Genomic DNA, 26,045 nt, shown 5'->3' with positions numbered 1-26,045 from the left:
GAAACTGACTTTTGGACATGCCAGAATAGTATAAGGAATTACTTTTTGACTTGATCAGAAAGGACCAATAGGGAGCCAAGTACTTAAAGGGAGTATAAGAGGGTGTAGTGCTTTAGTTTATTAGTGTTTACTTATAAGACACTTATCCTAGCTACTGCTGGGTTTTGGAAGAAAAATAGAGTGCTTACTTTGAGATTTGGAACAGTTCTAAGGGAAAAGGTGAAGAGCAGACTTTGTGGAACCGGGAATAGTTTAAACCTGATTAAGTGGCGCTGCCCAATGCTGCGCTATGCGCAAAAACGCGCAAAAGAGGGTTTTAAGAGAGGGGGGTCAAGGAGTTTGGAATTGACCCACAACGGCCAATAAAACTACAGTTTCTAGGCAGTAACTACTCCCATAGGGGCAGGCAGGCTGTTCAGTGTTTACCACTGCCACTGATGAACACAGAGACTTCCCTTTAGCCCAAGCAAACAATGGCCTCCAAGAAACTTACAAACAGTTCAGAACAGCAAATCTGTAACTGAACTTTTTTAAATATCAAAAAGTGGGAAAAAGCAAGATTTTTTGTTTTTTTTTGTTTTGTTTAAAGATAGCAGAGATACACAAGTAGCAACAAGTTAGAACAGTGCAATAAATGACCCCACACTTGAGTGCTAGGCCAGAGACAGTTAAAATGCAAGTTTTAAGAAAAAAACAATTTTAAAATAAATGCAACACAGGAAATGCAGTAAACAGGCTCTAGATGTGTTCTAAATACAGTTCCTAATACAGATATCATATTTAGCAAGCTGGAAAACGCTAAAAAGTAGGCGGCAAAGCAGAAATCTTAACAAATAATCTGAAGAAAAATACTTAAAATCTCAAAAGTGGCTCCTTTCTTCTCTCAGCGTTTTCTCCTCTTGGTGGGTGCTTCACCAACAGCCAACAAGTCTGAAAAGACGCCAAAACCATGAGGCAATCGGGTTTTAAGAGAGGGGGATCAAGGAGTTTGGAATTGACCCAAAATGGCCAATAAAACTACAGTTTCTAGGCAGTAACCACTCCCACAGGGGCAGGCAGGCTGTTCAGTGTTTACCACTGCCACTGATGAACACAGAGACTTCCCTTTAGCCCAAGCAAGCAATGGCCTCCAAGAAACTTACAAACAGTTCAGAACAGCAAATCTGTAACTGAACTTTTTTAAATATCAGAAAGGGGGGAAAAAGCAAGATTTTTTTTGTTTGTTTTGTTTAAAGATAGCAGAGATACACAAGTAGCAACAAGTTAGAGCAGTGCAATAAATGACCCCACACTTGAGTGCTAGGCCAAAGACAGTTAAAATGCAAGTTTTAAGAAAAAAACAATTTTAAAATAAGTGCAACACAGGAAATGCAGTAAACAGGCTCTAGATGTGTTCTAAATACAGTTCCTAATACAGATATCAAGTTTAGCAAGCTGGAAAATGCTAAAAAGTAGGCGCCAAAGCAGAAATCTTAACAAATAATCTGAAGAAAAATACTTAAAATCTCAAAAGTGGCTCCTTTCTTCTCTCAGCGTTTTCCCCTCTTGGTGGGTGCTTCACCAACAGCCAACAAGTCTGAAAAGATGCCAAAGCCACGAGGCAATTGGCTTTTAAGAGAGGCAGATCAAGGAGTTTGGAATGGACCCAAAATGGCCAATAAAACTACAGTTTCTAGGCAGTAACCACTCCCACAGTGGCAGGCAGGCTGTTCAGTGCTTACTACTGCCACTGATTAACACAGAGACTTCCCTTTAGCCCAAGCAAGCAATGGCCTCCAAGAAACTTACAAACAGTTCAGAACAGCAAATCTGTAACTGAACATTTTTAAATATCAGAAAGTGGGAAAAAAGCAAGATTTTTTTTTTGTTTTGTTTAAAGATAGCAGAGATACACAAGTAGCAACAAGTTAGAACAGTGCAATAAATGACCCCACACTTGAGTGCTAGGCCAGAGAAAGTTAAAATGCAAGTTTTAAGAAAAAAACAATTTTAAAATAAGTGCAACACAGGAAATGCAGTAAACAGGCTCTAGATGTGTTCTAAATATAGTTCCTAATACAGATATCATATTTAGCAAGCTGGAAAACGCTAAAAAGTAGGCGGCAAAGCAGAAATCTTAACAAATAATCTGAAGAAAAATACTTAAAATCTCAAAAGTGGCTCCTTTCTTCTCTCAGCGTTTTCTCCTCTTGGTGGGTGCTTCACCAACAGCCAACATGTCTGAAAAGACGCCAAAACCATGAGGCAATAGGGTTTTAAGAGGGGGATCAAGGAGTTTGGAATTGACCCAAAATGGCCAATAAAACTACAGTTTCTAGGCAGTAACCACTCCCACAGGGGCAGGCAGGCTGTTCAGTGTTTACCACTGCCACTGATGAACACAGAGACTTCCCTTTAGCCCAAGCAAGCAATGGCCTCCAAGAAACTTACAAACAGTTCAGAACAGCAAATCTGTAACTGAACTTTTTTAAATATCAGAAATGGGGGAAAAAGCAAGTTTTTTTGTTTTGTTTAAAGATAGCAGAGATACACAAGTAGCAACAAGTTAGAGCAGTGCAATAAATGACCCCACACTTGAGTGCTAGGCCAAAGACAGTTAAAATGCAAGTTTTAAGAAAAAAACGATTTTAAAATAAGTGCAACACAGGAAATGCAGTAAACAGGCTCTAGATGTGTTCTAAATACAGTTCCTAATACAGATATCAAGTTTAGCAAGCTGGAAAATGCTAAAAAGTAGGCGCCAAAGCAGAAATCTTAACAAATAATCTGAAGAAAAATACTTAAAATCTCAAAAGTGGCTCCTTTCTTCTCTCAGCGTTTTCCCCTCTTGGTGGGTGCTTCACCAACAGCCAACAAGTCTGAAAAGATGCCAAAGCCATGAGGCAATTGACTTTTAAGAGAGGCAGATCAAGGAGTTTGGAATGGACCCAAAATAACCAATAAAACTACGGTTTCTAGGCAGTAACCACTCCCACAGTGGCAGGCAGGCTGTTCAGTGTTTACTACTGCCACTGATTAACACAGAGACTTCCCTTTAGCCCAAGCAAGCAATGGCCTCCAAGAAACTTACAAACAGTTCAGAACAGCAAATCTGTAACTGAACATTTTTAAATATCAGAAAGTGGGAAAAAAGCAAGATTTTTTTTTTGTTTTGTTTAAAGATAGCAGAGATACACAAGTAGCAACAAGTTAGAACAGTGCAATAAATGACCCCACACTTGAGTGCTAGGCCAGAGAAAGTTAAAATGCAAGTTTTAAGAAAAAAACAATTTTAAAATAAGTGCAACACAGGAAATGCAGTAAACAGGCTCTAGATGTGTTCTAAATACAGTTCCTAATGCAGATATCAAGTTTAGCAAGCTGGAAAATGCTAAAAGGTAGGCAGCAAAGCAGAAATCTTAACAAATAATCTGAAGAAAAATACTTAAAATCTCAAAAGTGGCTCCTTTCTTCTCTCAGTGTTTTCTCCTCTTGGTGGGTGCTTCACCAACAGCCAACAAGTCTGAAAAGATGCCAACACCATGAGGCAATCGGGTTTTAAGAGAGGGGGATCAAGGAGTTTGGAATTGACCCAAAATGGCCAATAAAACTACAGTTTCTAAGCAGTAACCATTCCCACAGGGGCAGGCAGGCTGGTCAGTGTTTACCACTGCCACTGATGAACACAGAGACTTCCCTTTAGCCTAAGCAAGCAATGGCCTCCAAGAAACTTGCAAACAATTCAGAACAGCAAATCTGTAACTGAACTTTTTTAAATATCAGAAAGGGGGGAAAAAGCAAGATTTTTTTTGTTTGTTTTGTTTAAAGATAGCAGAGATACACAAGTAGCAACAAGTTAGAACAGTGCAATAAATGACCCCACACTTGAGTGCTAGAGCAGAGACAGTTAAAATGCAAGTTTTAAGAAAAAAAACGATTTTAAAATAAGTGCAACACAGGAAATGCAGTAAACAGGCTCTAGATGTGTTCTAAATACAGTTCCTAATACAGATATCAAGTTTAGCAAGCTGGAAAATGCTAAAAAGTAGGCGGCAAAGCAGAAATCTTAACAAATAATCTGAAGAAAAATACTTAAAATCTAAAAAGTGGCTCCTTTCTTCTCTCAGCGTTTTCTCCTCTTGGTGGGTGCTTTACCAACAGCCAACAAGTCTGAAAAGATGCCAAAACCATGAGGCAATCGGGTTTTAAGAGAGGGGGATCAAGGAGTTTGGAATTGACCCAAAATGACCAATAAAACTACAGTTTCTAGGCAGTAACCACTCCCACAGGGGCAGGCAGGCTGTTCAGTGTTTACCACTGCCACTGATGAACACAGAGACTTCCCTTTAACCCAAGCAAGCAATGGCCTCCAAGAAACTTACAAACAGTTCAGAACAACAAATATGTAACTGAACTTTTTTAAATATCAGAAATGGGGGAAAAAGCAAGATTTTTTTTTTGTTTTGTTTAAAGACAGCAGAGATACACAAGTAGCAACAAGTTAGAACAGTGCAATAAATGACCCCACACTTGAGTGCTAGGCCAGAGACAGTTAAAATGCAAGTTTTAAGAAAAAAACGATTTTAAAATAAGTGCAACACAGGAAATGCAGTAAACAGGCTCTAGATGTGTTCTAAATACAGTTCCTAATACAGATATCAAGTTTAACAAGCTGGAAAATGCTAAAAAGTAGGCTGCAAAGCAGAAATCTTAACAAATAATCTGAAAAAAATACTTAAAATCTCAAAAGTGACTCCTTTCTTCTCTCAGCGTTTTCTCCTCTTGGTGGATGCTTCACCAACAGCCAACAAGTCTGAAAAGACGCCAAAACAATGAGGCAATCGGGTTTTAAGAGAGGGGGATCAAGGAGTATGGAATTGACTCAAAATGGCCAATAAAACTGCAGTTTCTATGCAGTAACCACTCCCACAGGGGCAGGCAGGCTGTTCAGTGTTTACCACTGCCACTGATGAAAGCAGAGACTTCCCTTTAGCCCAGGCAAGCAATAGCCTCTAAGAAATTTACAAACAGTTCAGAACAGCAAATCTGTAACTGAACTTTTTTAAATATCAGAAAGTGGGAAAAAGCAAGATTTTTTTTTTTTTGTTTTGTTTAAAGATAGCAGAGATACACAAGTAGCAACAAGTTAGAACAGTGCAATAAATGACCCTACACTTGAGTGCTAGGCCAGAGACAGTTAAAATGCAAGTTTTAAGAAAAAACGATTTTAAAATAAGTGCAACACAGGAAATGCAGTAAACAGGCTCTAGATGTGTTCTAAATACAGTTCCTAATATAGATATCAGGTTTAACAAGCTGGAAAATGCTAAAAAGTAGGCGGCAAAGCAGAAATCTTAACAAATAATCTGAAGAAAAATACTTAAAATCTCAAAAGTGGCTCCTTTCTTCTCTCAGCGTTTTCTCCTCTTGGTGGATGCTTCACCAACAGCCAACAAGTCTGAAAATATGCCAAAACAATGAGGCAATCGGGTTTTAAGAGAGGGGGGATCAAGGAGTTTGGAATTGACCCAAAATGGCCAATAAAACTACAGTTACTATGCAGTAACCACTCCCACAGGGGCAGGCAGGCTGTTCAGTGTTTACCACTGCCACTGATGAATGCAGAGACTTCCCTTTAGCCCAGGCAAGCAATAGCCTCTAAGAAATTTACAAACAGTTCAGAACAGCAAATCTGTAACTGAACTTTTTTAAATATCAGAAAGTGGGGAAAAAGCAAGATTTTTTTTTTTTTTTTGTTTTGTTTAAAGATAGCAGAGATACACAAGTAGCAACAAGTTAGAACAGTGCAATAAATGACCCTACACTTGAGTGCTAGGCCAGAGACAGTTAAAATGCAAGTTTTAAGAAAAAAACGATTTCAAAATAAGTGCAACACAGGAAATGCAGTAAACAGGCTCTAGATGTGTTCTAAATACAGTTCCTAATACAGATATCAAGTTTAGCAAGCTGGAAAACACTAAAAAGTAGGCGGCAAAGCAGAAATCTTAACAAATAATCTGAAGAAAAATACTTAAAATCTCAAAAGTGGCTCCTTTCTTCTCTCAGCGTTTTCTCCTCTTGGTGGGTGCTTCACCAACAGCCAACAAGTCTGAAAAGATGCTAAAACCATGAGGCAATCGGGTTTTAAGAGAGGGGGATCAAGGAGTTTGGAATTGACCCAAAATGGCCAATAAAACTACAGTTTCTAGGCAGTAACCACTCCCACAGGGGCAGGCAGGCTGTTCAGTGTTTACCACTGCCACTGGTGAACACAGAGACTTCCCTTTAGCCCAAGCAAGCAATGGCCTCCAAGAAACTTACAAACAGTTCAGAACAGCAAATCTGTAACTGAACTTTTAAATGTCAGATAATGGGAAAAAAGCAAGATTTTTTTTTTTTTTTGTTTTGTTTAAAGATAGCAGAGATTCACAAGTAGCAACAAGTTAGAACAGTGCAATAAATGACCCCACACTTGAGTGCTAGGCCAGAGACAGTTAAAATGCAAGTTTTAAGAAAAAAACGATTTTAAAATAAGTGCAACACAGGAAATGCAGTAAACAGGCTCTAGATGTGTTCTAAATACAGTTCCTAATACAGATATCAAGTTTAGCAAGCTGGAAAATGCTAAAAAGTAGGCGGCAAAGCAGAAATCTTAACAAATAATCTGAAGAAAAATACTTAAAATCTCAAAAGTGGCTCCTTTCTTCTCTCAACGTTTTCTCCTCTTGGTGGGTGCTTCACCAACAACCAATAAGTCTGAAAAGACGCCAAAACCACGAGGTAATATTGCTTCGCCATTTATGTTTTTTCTTTGAAGCACATAAAATCAGTTTCAGTTGTTTGTTAGTACTTTTGCCAGCAACTGTGAAACCCATGCATTTTTATCAAGCTTGAAATAATTTATTTCCCTTGTTCATATTTGACTACTCATCTTTAACTACCAGTACTCCAGCAGAGATTCAAAGGAACCAGCATTCAGCACTGACAATTTTTTTTTTCTGTTAGATATGCATAACATACCACTTACACATTATTTCTTATTTTTATTTGGAATAAGCCATTGTTTCTGACACCTACATCTACAGTTTAGGAAGTTATCCGATTTCTTTTCTTATGCAGAATCTAGGTAAAAACAACATTTTGCACTTTGAGGGTGGGCTGTGGGCCTACTGAAGTGATTTCAGGGCTCAGCTGTTGACTGATTTCCAGCACACCTAGTCCTCATCCCTTGCTCTTTAGCTAGCAATAAGTATCTAAATGCATTTTTGGTGAGGGATGAAGTAGCTGTTTACATATCATAACAGGAAAAGTGGAATGATCAGTTTTATGTTAAATCAAAGAATAATGGTAAACAAACTTCAACAGAGATGGCTTATTACACTCCATTAACAAAGACAGAGCATTTTTTGTTTAAATTGTCATCTAGTCTGTTTTAATACAACACAACTGTTTGATCCAGTAATCTCTCCTTACTTGACTGTCTCTGACACATGAACATATACATACAGACAGACAGACAGACAGGAACAGTCACGTACATACACACACGCACACACACACACTGATTCCATAGATACAGAACACTGATGGCAACCAAACCTCTCAACTGTCCAGATTTTAACAAAATGTCTAGATTTTTATTTCATATTTTTCTGTTCTTCAAAAAAATTGTGGTTTTCTGGCAAATCACTGAGGACTGATGTCAGTAAATAATGACAGTCATTTGAGTTTTAGACTTCATGCCCTTCAAAAAATGCATGCTAAAGCAAAACCTGTTATTCTAGCAACTTTCTAAGTTTATAACAGCAATATATAAAACTTGCTCCTATTTTAGGCCTTTGTCCCTCATTATATTTGGCTTTGTCCAGATTTTTCCTGCTAAGAAGATGAGAGGTATGATGGCTACTATACTCACTGCTTTGTAAACAAGTTGCAAAAAAACAACAATTCTCCAGTTGCCTTGCCCAGTCAACTAAAGCTGTTATCCCTTACAATGACAATGGGAATTTTCACTTCCCAAGTGTATATGATCCCAGTACAAAAATAAAGTGTACCCTTTCTTCCATTAATTACTATTCTACAAACCTTAACTGCAGCTTTCAAAAAAAAAAAAAACTCTCCCCATTCACTGCTACAGTGTCCCTGCCCAACTACAAGCCCCATTGCATCACTTGGCGTGCACAGTCCTCTGTTCTTGTGCCTTTGTCTTGAATCAGGCCTGAAAATAGGTCTGTGGACCAGCCCACCTACCATGATAACATTAAACATAAATTATCCATTGTAACAAATAAAACTTCCAGTTTAAACAGTCTTGCCACTGCTGCTAGAGTTTGGTGTTCCCCATTCTCAAGTTTATTTATTTATTTATGCATGTATGTATGTTTGTTTATTACCAGGGTAGGACACTGTTCACAAAGGACCAATTTTAGGCCTAGTGGAGATGGCCAAGGTATAACTTTAACAGATGCAAGAACAAAACAATCAATAGTAATGACTGCATAAATACAGTCTGAAAGTTGCAATCCAGGGATGTAGTAATGACAGCATAAATACAATCTGAAAGTCATAATGCAAGGATGTTGATATGTTTTAATGAGTTGCAGCTGTAGGTTTCCGCAAATAAGGGCTAATTATAGTAAAGTTTTAGATCAATAAAAAAAAATGAAGCGGCAACATAGCTAAAGTCTGAATAAGTAAAATTGTCTTAATACTGGAGGTCTGAATAAGTAAAATTGTCTTAATACTGGAGAGTGGTGTTTGTCAGGTGATGTGGCCTGGAGTGATGCATTTGCATTTGCTTTGCTTGATTAGATATAATTTTGGGGCCTGAAGTTAAAGTAGTTAGTAAGGTCTTCTATATTATGAGGTAGAGACTGCCAAAGTCGGGGTGGTAGAAGATAGAAGTTGTGGTTATTACACGGTAGCGTTTTTCTAGGAGTTTGCAGAATAGATCCTGATTGTGAGTGCGCTCCAAGGTTATTGGAAGGTATAGTGGGGTAAATTAAAATAAACAGCACTTTCATTAACTGTTTCTAAATGGTCCTGAAATAAAGATAACAGCCCAAAATCATTACCGCACCACCTGCTAACCTGCTTCCTGCAGTTCTACTGTCCTTGTCCCTCTTCTCTTTTAATTTCACTGGATATGTCCATCCCCCATTCTCAAGGCCCTTAGTAAAAATAAACTGTCTTCCACATAGTACTTTAATATTCATACTGCAATAATAAAAGAAGACCAGCACTGTGTCCAGCAATCTACTTGATCCTCGTTCTGCATCGCTTCTATCCCACTTCACCACAATTGCCATCCAGAGTGGCAAGATCTTCTTTTTCTTCATGAACAGGAAACACCTTTCCTTCTAAGAAGTTGATTTCTTACTGAGAGAAGCACACCAGTTTTGCATTATTTCTATTAACAAATGAAGATAAGTTATCCTTTACTTAACATTCTTGCCATATATATTCAACAACCCACTTACATGTTCTTGTGTTGCTCATTATATCTGTGCTATAGCACATTCCCATCTTGAAAGAAGATATTATGTCATGACCCAAAATTATTACTGATAGGTTCATAGGTTCATAGGTTCATACTAGGCTATCTGCCCGAGGGCATTTACAAGCCTAGCCCATCGTTTTGTGGCTTACGCCACCCCTTTAGTATGGGGAACTATACCCATTATTTTGCTGTGCCTCTGTCGAGCAGTGACACTGAGGTAATCCCTGGGTTATATCTGCAATCTCCCATCAATTGGTCAAGATTTCTCTTGAACAAGGCCAGCGAGGTGCTCTGCCTCACATATACTGGGATTTTGTTCCACAGCATAGGGAGTCTTTGGGTGATGAATCTATCCCTCCAGCACGTCCTATTAATAGCCGTGTCGAGGTTTAAGTCTCCTGCCCTTGTGGCTCTGACGGATCTAGATTTTTTGAGGTGAAGCATATTCATCAAATCTGGGTTTGACATGGCCTTGTATGTTAGGCAAAGGTCACCTCTGAGCAAGCGGTAAGCGACTGAATAGAGCTGGAGTTCTTTCAGTCGGGCAGCATAGGACAGATTTTGAGACCCTTTATCCTTTTGGTGAGGAACTTTTGTGGCCTCTCCAGCTGCTGCAAGTGTCGGGTCAGATACATTCCAAATGGGGCATTGTACTCAATCATTGGTCTGATGAGTGATGAGTATAGGGAGACTATGACCTCCCTTGATCTAGATGAGAATCCCTTCATGATAAGGTGGGCAATGTAGAAGGTCTTCCTAACTACTTTAGCTACATGGGTGTCGAATGACAGACTACTATCAACCTGGGTCCCCAGGTCCCTGATAACTTCTTCTGTGCTCAGTGGATTGCCACCTATTTGGTAGCTAGGGGTAACCTTGTTTTTCCCAAAGGGTATGACTATGCATTTTTTGGCATTTAACTTTAGGCCATGGCTCTGGCACCAGTTATCCGTTTCTGTGAGACCCTTCTGAAGGATATCTGTGTCAGATGTGTTTTCTACTATGGCCCAGTTTGCAGTCATCTGCAAACTTTGTCAGCCATAACCCTCCTGTGTTTGCTTGTACTTGGAAAAGTAGATGCCAAACAAGAGTGGGCCCAGGACTGAGCCCTGTGGGACACCACTTGTGACAGGCTTTGAGTCTGACATGGCGCCAGCAACTCTGACCCTGTGGGTTCTGTCACTCAGCCAGTTTGCAACCCATCTTGTGATGTATGGGTTAACATTTAAGCTAATGAGTTTTTCAATGATACCCGAGTGGGGTATTGTATTGAAGGCCTTCGCCAGATCGAGGTAGGCTGTATGGACTGCCTTTCCCTCATCAATGGCTTTGGTGACTGTTTCGAAAAAGTCAATCAAGTTTAAAAGGCATGATCTGCCTTTGACAAAGCCAAACTGAGTTGGATCCAAAGTCTGCAAATTCCCTATGTCTTTGTTTATGAGGTCCATTATGATCCTCTCCATGGCTTTGCAGATAAGGCTTGTCAAGCTAATGGGCCGGTAATTTCCAGGGTCGGTGGAGGCACCGCCTTTGTGAAGTGGGACCACAGTTGCAGTGCGCCACTCCCTGGGTACGTATCCGGAGGTGAGACTATGATTAAACAGCTATCCTAGCTGTGGGTTTAATTCCTTGTTGAGTTCGTGGAGCACACAGCCGGGGACACCATCAGGTCCCATGGATGCTGTGTTTTTTGCTTTGGAGAGAGCAGTTCTCACTTGGGCGTTAGAGATGTTTGGGGGGCTGCAATCGTTTGGTATAGATATCTCTCCTTTTGGGGAGTGGAGTTTGCACTGAACCTGTCAGCCAGTATGTTGGCAATGTCTGTAGGATCAGTAATCTTCACATCATTTTGAACTAGTTCTGAGCATAACTGGGAGTTTCCTCCCAGGTTTCTAACATAGCTAAAGAAGGCCTTATGATTGTCTTTTGAGTCTTTAGCTATTTTTCTCTCAAAATTTGCTTTGGATGATTTTATGAGAGCTCTTAGTTTATTACTTATAGTGATCAAGGGTGTCTTACCTTTTAAGGATTTTGCTCTATCTTGTAGTAGCTTCCTCCTTTTGTTGTAGAGTTTGTTTATGGCTGGGGTCCACCAGACTGGGCGCTTGCCTTTGGTACAAAGAGTCTTTGTTTTGCTTGGGATTGCCTTATCCATGCAGTCCTGCAGGTGCTGGTAGAAGGCATTTGTAAGTGATTCAGCGGCTTGAGTACTGTTTTCCGCCGGCTCGGGGCCCTTAAAGGAGACCACACTAGTCTTTAGAAGTGTGAAGTCGGCTTTCAAGAAGTTCTTTACTGTGGTCTTTTATATTTCAGGTGCTAGTGAGATTAGGCCCTCTAACGAGATTAGGTTGTTATCTGATCTCACCAGTGAGGGGTATACTTCCGGTGTTGAACATTGTGCTCCCATGTTCGTGATGATGAGATCAAGTATGTTTTCTCCTCTTGTGGGGACGGTGACTAGTTGTTCCATGGCATTTGAGTTTATGAATTCCAGGAACTTTTGGGCTAGAGTGTTTGGGCTTGAGTAGTGTTCCCAGTCTATATTAGGGTAATTGAAGTCACCTAGTATGATGGTGTTTGGTGATACATTTATCCCCTCTAGTGTTTTCAGGAAGGCCATGTGAGGTTCCTGAGTTTGTGAGGGTGGCCTGTAACATGCTACAATTTGCAGCGCAGTCTTGCCTATGGTTAATTGCACCTGGATGGTCTCCGATGCATCGTGCGTTGCCACCAGTCTTGAGGTGTGGGCGTCCTTGATGAATATGGATACCCCCCCTCCTTTCTTGGTATTGTCCAGATTTTGGGGCCGGAACGCATGACATGAGGTAAAACCTGATAGTGCTGGGGTGCTCTCAGGAGCCTTGAACCAGGTTTCTGTCACAGCACAGACATCGATGTTCTCCATACTGAGAAGGGCCTCGAGTGCGTGCATTTTGAGATTTAGACTTCTGGCATTGAGCAGCATTACCCTTAGTTTTTTCCTTTTTGTGTTCTAGGGTGGTAGGTTTAGAATTTGAGCCTTGCCTAAAAAGGCACTATGGGGTGGCAAGAGCCTTTGCCAATATCCGGAATCCCAGGGTGACAGGTGCAAGCCGTCCCTTGCGAAGCAGCGTGGCTTGTCCAGCATGTCATCCCAGGCAGACAGACATTGGATCCCCTTTGAATGACACCAGAGTTTAAGCCAATTGTTAAAGCTGATCATCTTATCGCTGTATTGTGGCATCATTCTTGGTGAAGGTAGGATACTGCTCAAGGTCAGGGTCATACCTGCCTGGGCTACATAATCAGAGAGCTCCTCAATGTCTCTTTTCATGTAGTCCAAGGAGGTACGTCTCAGGTCATTTACACCAGCGTGGACAATGACTGAGTCGTATTTGTACCTGCTGTTGAGAGACCTGAGTGCTTGCGTTATGTGGCGGATTCTAACGCCCGACAGGCAGCTTACTGTGACCTTCCCCTTACTCAGTCTGGTGAGCGGGACGTCAGTGTGTCTGACTATGGAGTCACCAATGACTAGTGTGTCTGGCATTGTGTTTGGCCTTAAGGGCTGTGACTGTTTGACACTCTGACTGTGAGGTCTATGTGTTGCAGGTGTTGTGTTCTGAGGTGGTGGTTGTTTGGGTGTCTGCTTTGGTGGCCTCTGCTGTTTTGGTAGATTTTTGATCAGAGCCTCCGAGTATGTCTTTGTGTGTTTATGTGTATGATTTGAGGTTGTGATGGTACTATGTGAGACTGGGTCTATAGTGTGTGTGGTAACCTTCTCCTCCTGACTGGTCTTGCCAGTCCTATGTTGAGAGAGCTCAGCCTCCAGTTTGGCCGTATAGTTGCATCTCTCGCATGTATTTGTGTTTTGTGGGAGGAGGAGAGGGTTGTCTGTGTACATGAGGCAATTGTAACATTGCCTCAATATTCCCAGGTTCACCAGCTGAGCAGGAGAGGACACTAGCAACTGATCCCTCGACATGCTAGAAGGAATAGACAAAAAACTTTAAAAGAGATTCAGGGGGACTTGGGTGACCGAGAAATGGGGGTTTGCCTTTTTGGGGTACTATCTATGACAAGAGTGCCGTATCAAGGTAATAAGTACTGTAGGAGCAAGTGCTAGGTTTAACAGATAGAGAATAGTCTACTTGGAGTCAAGTAGAGATGATCTTTTTAGTTATAGGATACGCTGATTAGATCAGTAGTATAGTTCGAGGAAGGTAGTTTTAAGGGAAAATTTGAAGAGTGGACTTTAGGTAGCCCGAATAGTTTAAACCTGCTTAACCGGCGCTGCCCTAGTGTGCAACAGTGGCAACTCTGCGCTAAAGCGCGCTAAAACGCGCTTTATAGCAGGGGGCTGGAAAAGACAGGAAATGACCCAAAATGGCCAATAGACTACAAGTTACTGCCTTAAACCACTCCTCTAAGTACAAACAGGAACAGAATTGCCAGTGAGACTGCTATTGTTCAAAAGATGATGACCTAAAATAAGTATTCTGAAACAATGGTCCACAGTTACTGCAAGTGTCACAGTTATTAGACTGTGGTTAATCTGGTAACCATTTGTCTGTAGCTTTGCGTGTTTTACATCGTTTCTGTGCAGATTCTCAGTATGTCATCTCTGGGATGTACCTTCCTGAAACACAGCACATGTCAGTCTTTGTACAGTTCTTGTCCTGAAATATGATCTTGCCTTTGTCCCGTCCCGATAAGCAAGAAATCATCCTTCAAAACAGAACTGTTCCATTCACAAGGTGCAGCCTTAAAACAAATACAATGACAAGCTGGTTTAAAAGCATTAAGAATCACTAGTTTGTGAACCTTCTTCTAATGTAGAGATAGTTTGCTTACAATTTCACTAGTTTTCAATATTTTGGGCCTATATTGTCAACATGTCATCTGTGGGATATAGCATCATGAGCTACATCAGGTTATGTTTTTTATTCTCCTCTCCCATTTCCAGAACATGTCTTCCCAGTGGCTCTACTACCTACTAGTGCATTTATTCTGCTTGTGGGGAGCCAGACATTCCTGGGGTAGGTGACAGTCCTTCATCCCATTTGCGTTTACCATGGAAACCCAAATGGCTAATCCTTCCCCCACAATGAGAGTTAGGTAGTAGGGAGGAGGCCAGCTGCAGGTTCTTTGGATCAGTCTTACCCTTCCTCTAGCTGTCCTGCAGGCTCACAATACTTACCTGGTTGGAGAGAGAGAGAGACAGGCATACTCCCAAACACACTTCCTGTTTCTACAGCTCATCAGGGAAGTCCCTACTCAACATGGCATAAGCCACTACAGCCTCTTACAAGGAGGAGATCCACCCAGCCACTTATAGCTCTCACCAGTGTCATGGACCAAACAACCTCCCCCGATGAGGATGAGTGAGCATCTGACAGCCACCCAGTAACACCCTCCTCTAAATGTTCCCTTAGATGCACTTGCAATGAATCAAACATTGCTTACCTGGGCTGTAGTTAGGGCTTCATTCCAAAATACCATGAATCTGGGCAGTCATGAACGGACACCAGGTTATTTGTGCAATCCTGTCCTAAATAGTAATTTTGCACAGTAAGTGTGTAATTTTCTTATAGGATGGAACTGAGAAATGACAGAGACATTATTCAAGAAGTGAGTGAGTTAGTATAGTTGCTCTGAAAGTTTATTTCAAAATACAGGCTAATTGCCAAAATTATAATCCAGTGATTATACTAGAAAATTTAACTGTGCCAAATTTCCATATAGCAAATCGATATTTTCAGATTTTCATCTAAGCAGCACTGACTCACAAACCATGGCCTTTATCATGGTGCACTTCGGTATAAAAAGTACTTACATAGTCATTGTACTAAAATGTATTTAAGCAGAGCATTTGCATTTTTGTTTAGATTACAAAGCAGCATCCTAAAATAATAAAAATCTGAAAGAAAAATACTGAAAACCACCAAACTAATATATATATATATATATATATATATATATATATATATATATATATATATGGATCTATATGACTACATCGACATTTCAGAAGAACGACACTCACTTCTTTGACACGAAATCATCGACTGCTCATATCATCGACATTTCAGGTATGCGATGTTTATGTCTCCGACAATAAAATACAATGCCCAAGCAGTAAATGACAACGCTGTTAATGTAAATTGTACATAGTCACGTAACACCCTACTCGTGTCAACACAGAAACAAGTGCTAACATGGGTCCTGCAAGGGGGAAGTAAAGGATATGATATTGCGGATTTTAGTATGGGTATATATATACACACACTATATATATATATATATATATATATATATATATATATATATATATATATATATATATATATATATATATATATATATATATATATATATATATATATATAGGCTTCTTATCGAAAGTCCAAGCATTAGTCCACCAAAAAATGCAGGAGCTCAAGTCAAAAGCATCAAAATCTACCCATACTAAAATCCGCAATATCATATCCTTTACTTCCCCCTTGCAGGACCCATGTTAGCACTTGTTTCTGTGTTGACACAAGTAGGGTGTTACATGACTATTTACAATTTACATTAACAGCGTTGTCATTTACTGCTTGGGCATTGTATTTTATTGTCGGAGACGTAAACATCGCATACCTGAAATGTCGATGATATGAGCGGTCGATGATTTTGTGTAGAAGAAGTGAGTGTCGTTCTTCTGAAATGTCGATGTAGTCATATAGATCCATATATATATATATATATATATATATATATATATATATATATATATATATATATATATATACACATATATATTACACCTGACAAACATAGCCTTGCACCTTTGATATTTTCTGTGTATAGATTTGAAACATACAACAGACACATTGGTTTGCACTTTATCTGGAATGTACTACTTGCATTTGCAAATTATGGGAAACTGGATATTTCAACTCTTCCATGCTTCACTTCACAACTATTTTGTAGAAAGTTGCCTAAAATATAGTGGAAAATTATGGCTTGCATTTTACTTCAGCACAGCTTTCCTTATTATTACTTCCTGATTTATCAGACATATATGGTTAACCACTACTGCTGTGCTATACCTTCAGTACAAATTAAAGTTCAGATTTTTTTACTATTTTAAATAGGTTGAGCATCTTGTGAATAAATGTGTATTTTTTTTATACCAGGACTTGATAAGTTCATCCCAATGTTGAGCAAATATTTGGATTTTGCAACATATACATTTAATCAGTAATATATATATATATATATATATATATATATATATATATATATATATATATATATATATATATATATTTTTTTTTTTTTTTTTTTTTTGGTGACTGGATGAATACTCTATCCTCTGTCATGGACGGACATTGACTAAAAAGTACTGAATCAGCATGTTTGTGATATCATAAATAAGCTATAGCTTTTGGTCCCTGGCTAGCTGAGAAGGAGAGAGCAGAGAGCATCACACATGTTACTAACTTGCAAATTGCAACTGTCAGTAGTATGTTGGGATAGGGGTGGTGGTGATATGTGGTGGGAATGCTGGTGTACTATGCATCCCATCCAGTGTCTGGCTAAAGAGGTGAGTGACCAAGCCTGTTTATTGATTTCAAAAAACTGTGAGTGATAATATGACAGAAGAGTGATTATTGACCCAGCTTAAACAGTGAAATACAAAACTGTCATTATTCAAAAAAAGTCTGTATTACCAAAATTTAAATAAGTAAAACAACAGACCAGGTTCCCATCTTTAAATACCTACATCAAATTACAAGCCCTGCTTGCTACCTATTGCCTCAGTCATTAAGATTTACAACTAATAACACTAATAGCAAATATGTGCACCTTAATACAAATAATATAAATCACATCTTCATGTAAATACAAATAAATAATATAAATTATCTCTGCATCTAAATTTATTCTAAGAAAGTAACCACCCCTTTATGACACAAATATTACTGTAGATAATTACTGAAATAACATCATGTTAAACACTACCTACCGCTAATGGGCCAAGAAAACAACCTTCACTATATCTTTTTTTTTTGGGTGGGGTGCAAACAGCAAAGCTACTCAGAAGTTCAGATTTGGCAAAATCCTTCCCCCTCATTCCTGGGCTCCATTTCTCGCAGGTCTAAGGGACATTACACCAGTACACCTAGGGCAGCGTATATTTATGGGCTAGTCGCAATTGCTAATTTATTTGCTCTCACTTCTCTTTAAGACCAAATATTTGATTCCTACTTATTATTCCATAATCCTTTCAGCTTCCAAACGCTCTCAACAAGTTAGGAACTACAGCAAGGATGGAGGTCATACTAGGAGGACGAAGTAACACTTCTGTGTGCAGCTCCTGTAATGGACTGATAATCCCACTAGTGACCCTGACCATCCTGTATTTAAAAGACATCCTTGTGATTCCATGGGGACCACCATTACCCTGGCACTTGGCTATCATGCCAGGTTTATGGCCAGTTGCTCATCACAGCTGCTCAAGCATATCAGCTTGTGGTTGTTGTTGTTGCTTCACTGCTTGCTTCACATAGCAGAGACATATTAATCCTCTAATTATGCAATGATAGCTTATTAGTATTCAAAAACCTGCTAGCTGATTGGTCAGCCCAAAGAGCATGCCTGTTATAAATCAAGCATATACCAATAGAAAAATGTCCAGTTGCTTAAGTGCAACAGGACATTCTTTTGTTATTATGAGCTCTGGAAGTATATGTTTCAAGTGTCCAGATTTTCACAATGTCCAAAATTTTGTCTCGTATTTTAGGTCTGTCCCTCATAAAATTTGTGGGTTTCTGGCAAATCACTGAGAAGTTATGTCATTAAATAATGACAATGCATTTTAAACAATGCACGATATATAATGGCAATGCATTTTAAACAATGCATGATAGCATAAATCCTCTTATTCTAGCAGCTTTCTAAGTTTATAAGAGCAACACTTAAAGTAGGGACCTTTGTCACCCTTATTTAAGGCTCTGTGACATTTCTTGAGCTAAGAAGTTAAGAGCTACGCATGAAAGGCAAATCATGTATGTTCTGCCAAACTAAAGAAGCATACCTGATTTTCCTTGTATTTTTGCCTTGTCCTCTCTTATATCTCTAAACTATCCAGATTTTATATATTTTTTTTCATGGAGATCTTCCTTTCTCTGTTGCTTACTTTCCACAGCACTGATATACTCTGCAAGCATGGGAATGTAAGTCCCATATGCATGCACATTACATCAATGAACAAGGAAGAATGCAAAAAGAGCACAGCGGAACACCACAGCACAGTTATACAAAAGACATTAGTTAAGAAAAGTAATTTCTTTCTTAAATAATAGCATTGCATAATAGCAGTAACTGACTCGTGGATTTGGGTATAGTGAAGATTTACCCATGGTTGGCTTGATCACTTGGGCTCCACCCTCGTGATCAAACCACCCCAACTATGGGTAACTCTTCAATATACTCATACCCACTCACTAGTTATTGCTGAAATATGTCTTTTGGATGCACAGATCTCACCAGCCTCCAAGAAAAAAGCAACACAGGTTTTTCATTTACTGTCAGTGCTCATTCTTTTTCCAGGCATTAATGACCTGCGAGTGAGAAAAATGAAGCAAGATAGTGTGGAGGGCTCCCTCCAATAAATAAATAAATAAATAATAAAAAATATATGTTTATTATTTTATTTCATTTGTAATTGACAAGTGTAAGTACATGTGTTATGGGGGTTTGTGTTCTCATGTTGTCAATTACGTGAAATAGCTGCTAGTTAGTTGTGATACAAGCTTGGATGTTTTGAGGAGTCATAGTGAATTCAACATCTCACAGTAGCTGTCTATACTTAATTCAGACTTTTATTCCATTGTTAACTAGAGAAGAAGCCTGACTGTTCTGACATATATTTCCACTTTGGGAAGTCAAAAGCTCTCTAGTGCAGTTGGACTTCGATGATATTTTGAGGCAAGACTGGGTTTATCTGGCCTTCAGACAAAATTTAAAAGTAGTTTCTTTCACTTTCAACTGATAATATGAGGGACTAGTCCCTGTAGATCTCAATACATATAAGTGTTTGGAGGTAAGAGTCCTCGGTGTTACCAAGAGTATTTGCTGCAGAACAACAGTCAATGGCTTCCAGTGATGGACATATTACACAGCAGATTACAGTTCTTCTCCAAAGTTTAGTTTTATGACTTCCTAGTATGAACACACAAGATACACCATGAGATATTTAAAGGACGTAGCTCCATGTTTCAAACTGCACTTTCTTTTTATGTTCACATAAAGAATATATCTAAGATCCAACACCTCTGTTTTGTCTCCATTTAAAGAATACCCAACTAAGTTCCCAGATACAAGATACCCCAGAAGATATCAAAACATATTTCTCAGTTAAGTTAAAACAGCCTCAAGTCATGAACAAAGATATTAGATTTATAATCACTATCTCCATCTACTAATCCTCAAATGTCATTATCCTTTCTCACAGCCTGTGCAAAAGATTCACTCATTAGGGCAAATAACAAATGAGATAGCAGGAATCCTTGTTTTGTGCTCTTGCTCACCTGAATACTACTGTAGATGTGCTGATATAATTTTACCTCAGTAATAGTGTCCTAATGTAATTCCTTCATACATTTGAATAGTTACTTATGGAAATACTACCTCCTTAGAACTACAAATAAATGGTCTGATTTCAACTGATTGAAAGCTTTGTCTATGTCTAATCTAAGGATCAGAAAGGGATCTTTCTTGATATAAGCCTGATCAGAATATCTTGAAGTCAGCAGACTCAGATGCTCATAAGGTTCTTGTGGTCACATTAAGCCAAGAAATGAGTCAACGTGAGACCAGTCATAAGGCAGGTTTATTATGCTTTTAGCACCTTAACCACAGCAGCATGTTTCTGTGGCTGGGGGACCTCTTCTTCCCAAGCTCTGGCAAACACTGAAGGCAAGTCAGACATCATGTCAAAACCCATATTTTGTACACTTAATAGGTAGGTCACCCACTCCCTGAGCTCTCCTCTGTTTAGCTACAGGTGAAACACTAGGTTTTTAGCCATTTATAGGATTAGGACTAACTAGTTCCAGCACCTTTTTTCTCTAACTGAATTTCAGTCTTTTTTTCTGAACCTTCTTACTGCACAGGACATATCCTTAGGCAGTCTTGCAGATGCATAAGTTGTTTAGCCCCAGTCAGATATAAGCTTGCAAGTTTCTGGCTGCATCTTCGATGCAAGTGATCTTTTGTGTATTCCAAATAGCATTACAAGCATGAGAATTACTAATAGTTAACCCCTTAAGCCTCAACCTTATGTGTAATAGCAACTCTTTAGCAGTTTAACTGATTGGGACTCAGAAGCCTGAAAGCAGGACAGAGGCTCTAATGGGAGCTCAGTTTCACAAAGAAGGTTGCATGTTGGGAGTGTATAGCATGAGTCAACTCAAGGTTCTGTATCCTCAACAGAAGAGAATTAGACCAATACATTCAGTCTGTACGCATGTTGATTTTTGTCATTGGGGAATAAGAAGCTTAAAACAGTGATTTCAGGTGTTGGAAATGTAACTCCACCCATTTATTTAGTCTTAGTGGACTGAAGTAGTGTGAAGGTGTTTATTTAAAGACAATAAACAAGGCATATTTACTACATCTGTATTGCTTGCCTCAGTGAGACAATTAGCATCTCCCCTTGGGATAATGTCACCTACAACCCAGTCCATATACATAGTCTAACCATCAGACAAGCAAGGAAAACATAAACTAAATCTACTTCAATTAGTGAAGCACCAAGCTACTCACTGAAAGTCACCAAGTAATACTAATCTACCCACTAAAAGCCACCAAGTAGTACCAATCTACTTTCTGAAACCACCAAGTCTTCAACCATTGTGTTGCCAGACATCAATAACTCTTTTGTCACTCTTGTATATGATTAAGATGGCTATTTCTCTTCTTTTCCCAGAGGAGTGGGCCACATATGTCAAATAGTTTGCACCCAAATATACTCAACTTTATATGTTATGTAGGATGTCAAATGTGCCTCTTGAAACTTGAAAGGACCTTACTTCTCCTTACTTGCTTCTTGAAATCATTAATATTAACTGAACAAATTATTAAATATAATCTCAAAAAGACCTTGCTACAATTTTGAGAAGCAGTGGAATAGGACAAGAACTCATTAGTCAAACAACAGCTACTCTCTCTTAGAACAGAGAGCTTCCAAGGCTGGGTGGCTATCTATCCAAAACTCCATCTCTGTATATTTAATTGTTTCCTGACTAGGAGGGTCTGCAAATGATATATAGCCCAATTACTTCTAAAAGAAAACAAAATCAACTAAATACTAATACAAATAAGATGCAAAGACTAATCTGAAAGCCAATCTTATTTATATATGAGTATTCGCCTTAAAATTTTCACTTTGCAATTGTTTACCTACTTTCTGTCTTCCAGTAAATTACTGTTATTTCTTTTCTTTTCTGTGCAGTGTTCTTTGAAGACCCAGGTTGACCCTGAAATACATCCATGTGGATCAGAGCTGTTCCCTGGTTAATTAACTAACTAACTGCAGAGCTATTTACAATAATGTCACACATCATAGGCAGGAGACTAACATCACCACATGAGGTGAGAAGTTTAAGATGGGACAGCTTTCCAAAAGATTATAGCTAGCCCAATATATTGCATGCACTCCATGTGAAAAGGGGATTACTAAATGAATGAGATTTTAACAGTTTATAACATAGTGTCTACTCTGACTAAAGGTGCTGTCTCAAATTTATTACTTCCTATCAGTAAAGAAAATAATTATGTCTTTAGATTTGGGAAGGCATATGATAAAAATCATGTTTATTTTGTCAAGGAAAATAAATTACTAGGTGAGAAAACTGTTAATTTGATGAAAAGAAGCTGGTTAGTGGTACAGTTATTTTATTTGTCATGATAATCTTTTGTACACAGCCTAGTATTACTTTAAAAACAGAAATGTTGGAAACATCTTTAATCATGGTTCTTTAATACAACCTTAAGCTGAAAGGCAGTTTATACACTGAACTACATCATGGTACTTTCCTGTGTTGCAACTGCAATGTCTGCTCTCGTCTGCAGTGCCAAATTTTGAAAAATAAATGGAAAAAAGTTAACTGAAAAAATTGTGTGTATGTGTGTGTGTGTGTGTGTGTGTGTGTGTGTGTGTGTGTGTGTGTACATATATATATATATATATATATATATATATATATATATATATATGTGGATTCACTTCAGAAGCTGGAAATACTGAAATCTCGAATTTCAGTATCTCGAGCCCAAGAAGTGGAATCCACAAAACAACGAAAACTAAAAACTGCAAAATTCAAAACCTCGAATACCGGAAGGTTTGAATTTCGCGGTTTTACTACACACACACACTCACACACACACACACACACACACACACACACACACACACACACACACACACACACACACACACACCATCCACTACACAAACACACACAATCACTCTACTACATGAAGGCAAGCCCCCCTGCACCCTCCATGTGGGGGGCTGCACCCCCCTACTTAAATATTCTCACTCCGAGGTCGCACTACATACAAACACACACAAAACATCACCACACAAGCTATTTTCTCTTCGCACACACACATCACAGCAACAAAACACACTGACACACACCACAGCCCCTACCCAAACCCCTTAACACACACACACACACACACACACACACACACACACACACACACACACACACACACACACACACACACACACACTTACCTGAATACATAACCATCCATAACGGAACTTTAGAAGCAGGAAATTCAAAACCTCCGGTATTCGAGATTTTAAATTTCGTGACTTCTAAACTTTTGCTATTATGTGGATTCGCTTGCTTGAAATACTGAAATTCGAGATTTCAGTATTTCGAGCTTCTGAACGGAACCTATATATATATATATATATATATATATATATATATATATATATATATATATATATATATATTCTCATAATGCTTTTAGATACGCATGTAGATTCAAATGTATAGGAGAGAAAATGTTAAATGGAAGTTCAAGAACATTTAAGAGACATCAAATATAACAGGCTAGAAAACCATTTGGCATCACATTATCAGCAGGTGTGTGGTTTAAGAACTTATGGGTTAGATCAAAGTACAGGGAGTGTCAGATTTAGGTATTCTGTATATAATTTGACTTTGCATAAAGAGGCTATCCTTTTTTGAGATATAATGCAGTCAGATCATTTGAATTTAACAAAGACTATAACTAGAAACATCTAATTGTTATTTCATTTTTATTTTGCATGTATTTTATTGTTTTTTTATTAATTTGTAATTGGCTTTACAATTAATTAGCTATTTGAGGTGTGCTTCATTTATACAATGACTTAAATTTACAGTTATTTGAACTGTGCATAGAAAATGCAACTGAAAATTAGAGTTTCAGAGACTGGCATAGTAAAACCCTTCTATCTGCTCTCTTTCACTGGGTTAGTCCCACTAGGCTAGAACCCTCTTTTCAGGGGAGACCTGCGGTATTATTTATGTCACTAGTGCTTTATAACTGAAAAAGTGGCTAACAGTGAAAGTTGCTTAACTCACTTTTTTCTAATTTTAAACATATATTACTGCACATGACTAATGTATGCTACATGCCTTAAATGTTTGCCAATAAGTGCAAGCAATGCTTTTATTGGTCTAACATGGCTGGAAAAAACTGTGGTCAGAAATTAAGAAGCAGCAAGTCTCATCAGACATTTTGACACAGAACAGGCTGTTTACTTACTGTCATAGGGTAGAGGTGCTGGAGTTTCTTTGGAGCAAAACTTTTCTAGCAGCACAGGAGGAAGAATGCAATTATTCGCCCTCCACCAAACGGCAGATGTGCCATCACAAGCAAGTATGTTGCCCGAGATGCTACACATAAAGAGTGACACCTTGTGCAAGCAGGCAAGGAAATATTTTATGACCTGCAGTTAAACTAGAGAAAGGTCCACATGGTTGCTTAACTGCAAGCTAAAACAACTGCAGTTTTCTCTCTACACGAGCCCAACATCTCATACACAGCACTGACTTGTGAGATTAAGAAATGCAGCTTAAACATATTAATGAATCACTGAATTGCCTTTGCTTATTCAGTATGTCTTGAAATCTGGATATTATGACACATCTCTCTCTCTTTCTCTCTCTCTCTCTCTCTATATATATATATATATATATATATATATATGTATGTACACACACACACACACACACACACACACACACACACACACACACACACACACACACACACACACACACACACACACACACAAACACACACACTGGTCACATTTTGCTCAATTATTTACAATCCTAACTTGTAATAGGGAGTCATTCCCTAGAATTAAAAGCTCCATCACAGATGCCTGCATCCAGTTCTTTTTTCCCACCCCACCTTGGATAGACATTTAGACCTGAATTAAAATAAATAGATTTAAAATGAAATATTTTTAACATAAAACTAGTAAAAATGAAGAAATTTACCTTCTCTGCTGCCTTTTTCCTTCACCTGCTTTAGGTTGAAAAACAAATTGAGTTTAATAAAAAAAACAGAACTGCACAAATAATCATATAAGTACTGAGCTAGAAATAAAAAGGGCATTACAGACATATACAGAGGTTTGCATCAATGGTGTTTCTTATTCATCCCTCAGCTCTGCTTTCCACGGTCTTAGCTTCAATTGCTTCCTGAGACAGAAATGCATTTCCTGCTCTCTGCTGCCTCCCTTTATAATACTGCATTAAATCTCAAAGCTTAAGTTGTTAATATTCATATGATACATTGAGTTGCCGTCTTATTGTGTATAAACCATTGTGACAGATATGTGGATTGGTTTGATGTAGTCTGTATTTTCTGGCAGAAAATAATAACAATAATAATAATTGAGTTCAACTATGAAACTAACCAGTAGATACAATTACTTGAGAAGATATTTCATCATGGAACAATACATATATTATTACTTTACCACTGACTGAAATTATCGTAACTGGGAAATAAACTATTAACTGTGATGTAGTTTGTTTAGCTGTAGCTCAGTTTAATTGTCACTGCTTGTAAGTACATTTACTTGTAAGTACCACCAAATTAGTACAAGTTACAGTACAGTTTAAAAAAATAAAGCCAGAGGACAAGAAATAGTCATATATGTCTCACAGCAGTAAGAGCAATTAGTGGAAATGTTTCAAATCTGCAGAATTTGATCCATGTATAGTATTCATATACTTTAACGGCAAAGCCATAGTCTGATTCAAATTGAAAATCTTGCAAGTATCAGCAGTTCAGTTTTTGCCTTTACCAGTATGTGGTCATGAGACATGGACATTTTGGAGCTGTAGTTTGTAACTGGGTAGAAAGAAAGATTGAGTAGGATTACGACAGACTTTTTTTAAGCCCACCTGCCTTAGGTTTAAAGCTGAGTAGTTATGGTATGTATTGTTCTTCCAACTGAGAATACACATTCAATTCATCCTGACTGTTAAATACAAAAGCAACCAAATTA

The 26,045-nt window shown here is 38.5% G+C and overlaps 1 protein-coding gene across 3 annotated transcripts in view; it reads right to left on the bottom strand.

Annotated features, from left to right (window-relative positions):
- LOC122809679 (gastrula zinc finger protein XlCGF8.2DB-like) overlaps nt 1–25,223 on the bottom strand; it is an 81,021-nt gene extending 55,798 nt beyond the window's left edge. Inside the window, exons 1-2 of one of the 3 annotated variants that reach the window (XM_044081352.1) lie at nt 25,148–25,223; nt 25,027–25,054 (exon numbers count right to left, since the gene is read on the bottom strand). The gene's annotated coding sequence lies outside the window, so the exon portion shown is untranslated. Of the gene's footprint in view, nt 1–25,026 lie in introns of all 3 variants that reach the window. The other 2 variants (XM_044081350.1, XM_044081349.1) reach the window with 2 other exon arrangements.
- Nucleotides 25,224–26,045: the final 822 nt, after the last annotated feature.

This window comes from Protopterus annectens, chromosome 8.part0, assembly GCF_019279795.1.
Source record: "Protopterus annectens isolate FY-2018-M chromosome 8.part0, PAN1.0, whole genome shotgun sequence".
NCBI classification, from domain to species: Eukaryota; Metazoa; Chordata; order Ceratodontiformes; family Protopteridae; genus Protopterus; species Protopterus annectens.
This window is presented reverse-complemented; position numbering and strand designations above follow the sequence as displayed.